We start from the raw sequence: 9208 nt of genomic DNA, 5'->3' as shown, positions 1-9208 counted from the left end.
CCAGGCTGGAGTGCAGTGGCACGCTCCTGGCCACCGCAGCCTTGACCTGCTGGGCTCTGGTAATCCTTCCACCTCAGCCTTCCAAGTAGCTGGAACCACAGACACGCTACTACGCCCGGCTAATTTTTTGATTTATTGTAGAGACTCGGTCTCACAAAGTTGCCTGGGTGGGTCTCGAACCCGCGGACTCAGGCAATCTAATCGCCTCAGCCTCCCAAAGTGCTGGGATTACAGATTGAGTCACTGAGCCCCGACGTCCCCACCTTTCTAAAAAAAAAAAAAAGAGATGAACCCAATTTTTTTTTAGTTGGAGTCTCACTCTGTTGCCCAGGCTGGCAACAAATAAATAAATAAATAAATAAAATGGAATGTAGTGAGGCTAAAATTAGATCATATTCCATAAAAGTAACTTATGGAGTATAAAGTACCATGCAATGGTTTTTTGTTTTGTTTTGAGACGGTGCCTTGCTCTGTTGCCCAGGCTAGAGTGTAGTGGTAGGATCACAGCTCACTGCAACCTCAACCTCCTGGGCTAAAGTGATCCTTCCATCTCAGCCTCCCTAGTAGCTGGGACTACAGATGCACACCAGCACTATCAGCTAATTTATGTATATATCATTTTTTGTAGCGAGGGTCTCCATATGTTGCTTAGGCTGGTCTTGAACTCCTGGCTCGAGCAATCCTCACCTCGGCCTCCCAAAGTGCCAGGATTGCAGATGAGAGCCACCATGCCTGGCATAATGTAAATTCCTACACATGAACAGAATGTGGAAAAAGGAATTTGAACAAAGCTAGCCTTTGGAGGTGCTGGCTCATAAAAATAATGTGGCTCCCACGTTCACTGCTGCCGCCTCCTTCTTCTACTGCTCCTGGTGCTGCTTGTGTGCTTGTTGGGTGCGGACCTGGTATCTCTTTTGTGAAGCAGCTGCTGAGGAAACTCCAGCGCTCGCCATGGCTGACGAAAAGCCCAAGGAAGGAGTCAAGACTGAGAACGATCATGTTAATTTGAAGGTGGCAGGGCAGGATGGTTCTGTGGTGCAGTTTAAGATTAAGAGGCATACACCACTTAGTAAACTAATGAAAGCCTATTGTGAATGACAGGGTTTGTCAATGAGGCAGAGATCAGATTCCGATTTGACGGGCAGCCAATCAATGAAATAGATACCTGCACAGTTGGAAATGGAGGATGAAGATACAATTGATGTGTTCCAGCAGCAGACAGGAGGTGTCTACTGAAAAGGGAACCTGCTTCGTTACTCCAGAACACTGTTCTTACAGACCAAGATTACATTCTCAATTAGAAAACTGCAATTTGGCTCCATCACATCCTGACTACTATAGTTTTATTTTTCCATTTTCCCCTTCCCCATTCCTTTATTGTACATAAAGTAACTGATATGTGCACACGCATATTGCAATTTTTTTCAACTAAATGGTCAGTGGTATGTTTTGATTGACATCAAGTGGAGATGGAATGGGAATAAATACTGGTTCTGTGAAAATATCCCCTTTCTCCATTAGTGGCATGCTCATTCAGCTCTTATCTTTATATTACAGTAAGTTATTTTGCTCTGTTTTAACAAAAAGACAACATAAAAAAATCCTTGCATACCTTGTTCAATTGGAGAATTTTAATGTTTTTCATTTATCGTTGTAAAACCAGTGACGATTTTATATTTTTTTGGTACATAGCTGTTACATGTAGGGCAATCTGTCTTTAAGTAGGAATAAATTATTCTCAAAAAAAAAAAGAATCCTAGATAGTTTTCCCTTCAAGTCAAGCGTCTTGTTGTTTAAATAAACTTCTTGTTTAAAAAATATATATATATGAGTAGGATTAAACTTAAGGGGGAATTTCCAAATATTTTGGCCTTACGCCATTTTATTGTTGATTTTTAAATTGTACGGTCAGGCATGGGCAATCCACACAGTGAGATTCCAACTCAAATAAATCAATACATTTTCATACATATGTATTTATTTATCTTTTATGCAGTAGCACACTCACAGCCACCACATCCTCAACCTGTTGGGCTCAGGTGATCTTTCTGCCTCAGCCTTCCAAGCAGCTAGAACTATATACAGTCATGCACCACCAGGCCCGGCTAATTTTTTGACTTATTGTAGAGACGAGGTCTCACTGTGTTGCCCAGGCCGGTCTTGAACCCCTGGGCTCAGGCAATCCTCTCGTCTCTGCCTTCCAAAGTGCTGGGATTACAGGTGTGAGCCACCGTGCCCAGCTACAATGTGTTCACTGAATGTAGGTCCTGATGATGTTCAACCTGAAGGGAATGTTAGCCCAACTTAGTACTTTAACTCTATCAAACTATACTCTGATGAATTGTATGTGTCCCAAGAATTGGAGTTGGCTGTGACAAAAGAGGGAACTCAGTTAAACATGCCAAGATGTTTATGCTTTGTTTTTTGACTTTTTCAAGACTGTAGCAATTATTCAGTGAATTTGTTTGCCAGAACAGTTTACTCCAATTTCACAGTAGTTTTAGACTGCAGCATCTTTTTTATTTGTATCAATTGTCCCTTCTATGTCCTGTCACCAGATAACAAAATAGTATAACACATGTCTTTTCCTTAGACAGTCTGCTCTGTATAGTTATTTTCTAAATACAACAGGAAATCTGGAAGATGCTATTAGATCTGATCTTCTGGGAAATTCTAGGAAGCTCAATGGATTGTGAGTTTCTGCTAAAATGTTAAGAAACTTTTTACAAACTCTTTTCTAAAAATGTGTAGTGACTTTTTTAAAAAATGAAAGCAGAAGTCTAGATTTATAACAGGCATGGTTTATAAATAACTAGCAGAAAAGCTACTCTGGATATTCCACATTTATTAGGCTTTTGTTTATGAAGCCCTTTTAAAATTATTTGAAAGGACAGTTCTGATTATAAAAGAAACACAAACTCATTGGAGAAATGAAAGAATAAAAATATAAGAAAAAGACATTTCCTTACATTTTATCCTGTAGTAACAACATTTAAACATTTTGGTATATATTTTCTACATGTTTTCCAGTGACTTTTTTCTTTTTTTTAGAGCCAGTGTCTTGCTCTGTTGCCCAGGCTGGTCTGGGACTCCTGGCCTCAAGCAATCCTCCCACTTTGGCCTCCCAAAGGAGTGAGCCATCACACATGACCATTTTTATTCACTTTTTCCATGTGTATTTTTACTGAGTTGTGATACAAATTTATAGTCTGCTTTTTGTTGTTTAACAGATTAGAATACTTATTGCTCCATGTTATTTAAAATATCTTAAGATTTATTTTTATAAATTTTTTTAATAATTAAAATAAAAAATCTGAAAAATACATAATAGTATGAGTAAAATAAAAATTATCTGTAATTTAATAATTCATCAGCTACCATATAAGTGTACTCTAAGAAAAAAAATTTCATCAATACTTTGAAATTATTTTCTCCCATTCTCTTCAAATCATTTTTTTTACATAGTTGAGATTTTTTTTGTATCCCGTTTTTCTTCACTCATGTATCTTAAGCAGTTTCCCACGTGATTACAACTTTTTCTGAAAACTATTTTTAATATCTTCATAATGTTATTTCATATCAATATGCCATATTTGCTTATTCTCCACTGCTCAGTCAGGGCTTTTTCTAAGTTTTCTAAGTTTAATTCTTTTCTTGAATGATCCAAGAGTCTTACTTTTTAAATTAATTTTCTTTTTCTTTTTTTTTGAGTTGGGAGTCTCACTCCGTCATCCAGACTGAAGTGCAGTGGCATACTCCCAGCCACCGCAGCTTTGACCTGCTGGGCTCCAGTGATCCTTCTGCCTCAGCCTTCCAAGTAGCCAGAACTATAGGCACGTGCTACCACTCCTGGCTAATTTTTATTTATTTATTGTAGAGACCAGGTCTTGCCAAGTTCCCCAAGCTGGTCTCGAACCCATAGGCTCAGGCAATCCATTCGCCTCGGCTGCCCCAAGTGCTGGGATTACAGACTGAGCCACTGTGCCTGGCCTAAATTAATTTCCAATGAATTAGCTTGAAAAATCTGTATCAATAAGCTATAACAGAAACATGAGTCATTACAAATATGAAGTGAAAATATAGTCATTCATGACTGTAGGTACTGTACTAGGCTACAAATATTATATGCCATATGTATGTTTTTTCCTTATATTTTCCAAAGATAATTTAAGATAGTTTATAAATACTCAGAAATCAGAACAAAGTTAAAAGGTACTAATGGCAGGCCATACATTTGATTCTGGCCAGGCATGGTGGTTCACACCTGTAATCTCAGCACTCTGGGAGACCAAGGCAGGATCGCTCGAACCCAGGAGTTCACAACGCCAGGGCAACAGAGTGAGATACTGTCTCTACAATAAATTAAAAAATTAGCCAGGCAAGGTGGCACACACCTGTAGTCAGGAGGCTGAGATGGAAGGAGGCTGAGATGGAAGGATCATCTGAGTACAGGAGGTCAAGGCTGCAGTTAGCTTTGACCGTGCCACTGCACTTTAGTCTGGGCAAGAGTGAGACCTCAACTCAAAAAAAAAAAAAAAAAAAAAAAATCAAGAAAGAAAAGATTCTGAGCATCTAGCAACCAAAGCAAATTAATTATAAGATTCACAGTTTCCCTATGATAAAAATTAAAGTCAGCTCAGAAGGGAAGCTTTCCCTGGTACTGAGATCTAAAAGAAATCCTCAGAAAAGGGTACAGGATGAGAGCATGGTCTTGTGGGTATCTGGATTCCAGTTTAGGCTTGTCACAAACCAACCCAACGCAAACTAGGTAAATCACCTTGTCACTCATATGGCCTTTATTTGTCATGCAATAGTCATTTAAAAATACCTGCTATGTGCCAAGCACTAGGATTACAAATGCAAATAAGGAGAAGCTGTTGTTCTCACAGAAAACAGGTCCTGGTAGCGAAGACAGGAAGCACTTAGGCTGCTTGTTTGACGACATGGCAGAAGAGTTGCGGAGATACAAAGAGATGTGAGGCTGTCCCATTTGACATTCTGCGACTTTTAGGTTAATGCAGACACCAGACATCACTTTCTGTAAAATTCCGTTATGTTTGTCAAAAGCAGTATCTTGAATAAAGAAACACTAAAATTACAATACGACTGAATTAACTAGAGTACCAGAGAAGCAACCATCAATGGGAATGGTAATCGTGTTACACAGAAAACGGGATATCATTGATGGAAACATCTGTCAAATTCACTTTTTTTTTTTTAACAGGAAGTAGGATTTATTCGTGGGGATGTAGAGCCAGCAGTGTGAAAGCCTTCATGAGTGCAGGCCTGCCACTTGTCCAGGGGAAAGTACTGGACCCCACAGCCATGTGGGATGAGCCGCTTCTCAGCCACCATGCTTTTAAATTCATCTGCGCAAATTCACATTTATGTCTAAAATGTGAGTTATTCTGCAAGATCTGTTTTATTAAAGAGCTATCGTTTTTAATTTCTCTGAAACTAAATTTGTTGAAAACCAATTCTCTTGATTGCTTTATTCCCTACATATCCACTTTTATTCTCCCTCAAAACAGTTAGCTCAGCTATTTCCAGAACCTCTACCTTAATGTCCCTATCTTCCACATTATTATTTCAAATACTCACTTTACTGTCTTACCCCTGAATTTAAAATATTCGCATTTCTTTGGCTTTCATTTTTCATGGGTTTGTTATATCCAGTCAAATTCATCAAGTTTTATTTTTTTTCCTGAAGAGCAAATTCAGACTTTTCATTAACCTCTGTTCTCAGTGGTGATTTCTTGCCTTCATTCTGGTAAACTCTCATTTGGGATCCTCCAAAATCTTCTTTATGTGGCACTCTGCTTTTATTTTCTACACTCCCTTTGAATTATTCCCATTTTTCTTTACATTATTAGCTTCTAAGGTGATTTAATCCTTAGAATTCTTTTAATAACTGTCATTTTTCAGAGTAAATAACTAATTTGGTCTTAATGAAAATTACAAAGATCCTAATCAGGGGTTTTCATCCAAATAGGTTTTATTTCACACAATCCCTGTCTCTCTTTACAACAACTTTATTTCTCAGGCATAAGAGCTTCTCTCATTGGTCTCGGTCTCTCCTCCTCTAAAACTCAGAATGCCAGTTCTCCAAGGATTCTTTAACATTTAACTTTGCATTTTCTGCACACTATAAGGCACCCCAGAATGCCTTTCTTCCTTTCTTATACACAAATTTGTTTTTGTTCTCCCACTAAGTTGTAAATCCTAAGGCTAGGAACTGTCTCTGAAATAAACACTAATTGAGGTAGCTGATAATTCCTCTGGGACTATTTTTGCCCTACCTCTTCCTTCCTCTGACTCTTGCTAAGCAATCCAAATGGAAGTGACCAACTTCTTAATGACCTTGCTTTTCTAATGTGATTGGTTAAGGGGTAGGCTTGTAAACCAGTCTGAGTCAATCACAAAAGCCCATTCCCTAGATCACAGGTGATTGGTCCACTGATGGACTTATGACCTAAATAAACCAAGTTGAGAAGGAAAAAACATTTCTTCTCTTGTATGGAAACCAAAAAATGGACAGCCTGAACATTCTGGGCACTACATCTCCCACCAGAGAAAACTGACCTGAAAGAATGGCAGAAAAGCACACACACAATCCTTTGTTCAGTCCTCTTCTTGCCATTCCAAAACTGAATTGTTCAATTATTGACTCAATTCTGATAGCTACCTCATATCCTTTCACTAAGTCTCCTCTCCTTTTGTTTCAACTGCTTTGAGTTGGGTTTCTGTCATTTGCAAACAGGAGAGTCTTGATTCATATAATATTTAAACTATAATCTAGGCCATTCGTGGTGGTTCACACCTATAATCCCAGCACTTTGGGAGGCTGAGGTGAGACGACTGCCTGAGCCCACAGGTTCACGACCTGCCTGGGCAACTTAGCAAAACCTCGTCTCAACAATAAATCAAAAAATTAGCAGGGTGTGGTGGGGCATGTGCCTGTAGTTCCACTTAGAAGGCTGAAGTAGAAGGATGGCCTGAGTCCAGCAGGTTGAGGCTGCAGTGGCCATGAGTGTGCCACTGCACTCCAGCCTGGGCAACAGAGTAAGACTCCAACTAAAAAAATAATAATAAATAATAATTAATTAATTAAACTTACCGTTCTTCAGTAAATAATACCACATATATATCCTTCAGGCATTTACTAGTGATCTTAATCTTGAATGACTGCCATCCAGCTCTTGCAAAAGAATTGTGGAAACAGACGTTTGAGAAAGACTTGGCCAAAGAACATGCTCTGCATTGAATCTTTTAATGTTTCTTACTCTATCCCTCAAACAAACTGAGATCATCACAAATCCACATGCTTGGGCTTTGTTTCTTCGGTTCTCTGAGGAAGTGCTTTCAATTTCTGTCTTGACTAACTAGCTCCACTGAATGCTCAGCTTACTACAGCCTGGCTATTGCCCCACTATGCCTCTAAAACTGCTGTTATTAAGGTCACCAGCAGTCACTTAGAGACAATATGGTTTCTAAACCATATTAAGAAGGTCTTCTGTCACCGGGTGCAGTGGCTCATGCCTGTAATCCCAGCACTTCGGGAGACTGAGGCAAGATGATTGCCTGAGCCCACAGGTTTGAGGCCAGCCTGGGCAACTTGGTGAGACCTTGTCTCTATAATAAATAAAAAATTTAGCTGGGCAGGGTGGTGCACGCCTGTGGTTCCACTTACTCGGAAGGCTGAGGCGGAAGGATCGCCGGAGCCCAGCAGATCGAGGCTGCAGTGGCCGGGAGCGGCCACTGCACTCCAGTCGGGGCGACAGAGTGAGACTCCAACTCAAAAAAAAAAAAATCCCATTTCTGCCACCTCCTTGTTTGACAACTTTGCTTAATCCCTTTGTACTACCTGTTGTTCTTATCTATAAAATGATAGTACCTATATCCTAGGATAACTGTGAGGTATGAGTGACGTAATGCTTGTCAGGTGATTAAAGCAGTACATATAGTACATATTCAATGAATGCTATTCACCAAAATATAAGCTCCATGAAAGTCAAGGTCAATGTTTTGTTCACAACTGTATCCTCAATGCCTGACATATAGCTGGTATTCAAATGTAATTTGAATGATTAACTCCCTAATCCAATGACATATTCATGTCCTTTCTTACTTGACTTTACTGTAACAACTGATCAGCTCTCATTCAGCAATTACCTCATGTCATATTAATTCATTTAGTTCCCCTAATAATCTTACAAGGGAGATACAATTATTGTATATTTTATAAATGATAGAACTGAAGAACAGAGAAATTTAGTAATTTTCCCAAGCTTACACAGCTAGTAAATGGCAGACCTAAAGTTAGCTCCTGCACAGTCTGGTTGCAGGTTCTTTGCCTTTTACCTGTGTTTGTTGTTAATAATTTCTCTCCTCCAAACTCTCTTCTATTGGTTGCCATGAAAACACTCTCTCTTTATTTCTCTGACTCTACTAGTTCCTTTCTTTCTGCTCATCTCTGAAATGAGCACTCTGTTTAAAGCCATTGCCTTTATGTACTTCAGACACCTGCTAGTTGTGACTTCATTTCCACCTGTACTCTCTGTGAGTTCCAAATCCATACCTCTATGCCAGATATGCTTTGCAAGGTTCAAAATTCTGTGCCTGATTGTTCACTGGACCACACTCACACTCCACATAAGTAAAATAAATATCTCCTTTCCCTCAAGAAACATGCATTTATTCCGTTTAATTCTCTACATAAGGAAACAGTAACCAGAACCTGCAAATACCTGCAACTCAGCTTTCCTTTTCTCTTCATGCCTCATCAGCATCCATGTCCAACTTAAACAAACACCTTGTGCCTCCCAAACACCTCTGCATTCTCACAACCATCTCCTCAGTTGTTTCTCTTCCTGTGTCTATAGCTTGCTACCTGCCTGCCCTGCTTCTCATCTGTGCCATTTCAATCGGCCTCCTTCATTGCTACTAGAGTTACTTAAAAAACAAAACAACAGCCGGGCTCGGTGGCTCAGCCTGCAATCCCGCGCCTTTGGGAGGCTGAGGTGAGTGGATGGCCTGAGCCCGCGGGTTTGAGACCCGCCTGGGCAGCGAGACCTCATCTCTATAATAAATCAAAAAATCAGCCGGGCGTGGTAGCGCATGCCTGTAATTCCGGCTACTCAGAAGGCAGAGGCGGAAGGATCGCCGGAGCCCGGCAGGTCGAGGCTGTGGTGGCCTGGAGTGGCCACTG

At 39.9% G+C, this 9208-nt stretch overlaps 1 pseudogene; it reads left to right on the top strand.

Moving 5' to 3' along the window:
- The first annotated feature begins 951 nt into the window (after nucleotides 1–951).
- On the top strand, nucleotides 952–1259 carry LOC103269537 (annotated as a pseudogene).
- The last annotated feature ends 7949 nt before the right edge of the window (nucleotides 1260–9208 follow it).

This window comes from Carlito syrichta, unplaced genomic scaffold (assembly GCF_000164805.1).
Source record: "Carlito syrichta isolate Samal-C Ts95f unplaced genomic scaffold, Tarsius_syrichta-2.0.1 Scaffold309294, whole genome shotgun sequence".
Taxonomy (NCBI): Eukaryota; Metazoa; Chordata; class Mammalia; order Primates; family Tarsiidae; genus Carlito; species Carlito syrichta.
This window is presented reverse-complemented; position numbering and strand designations above follow the sequence as displayed.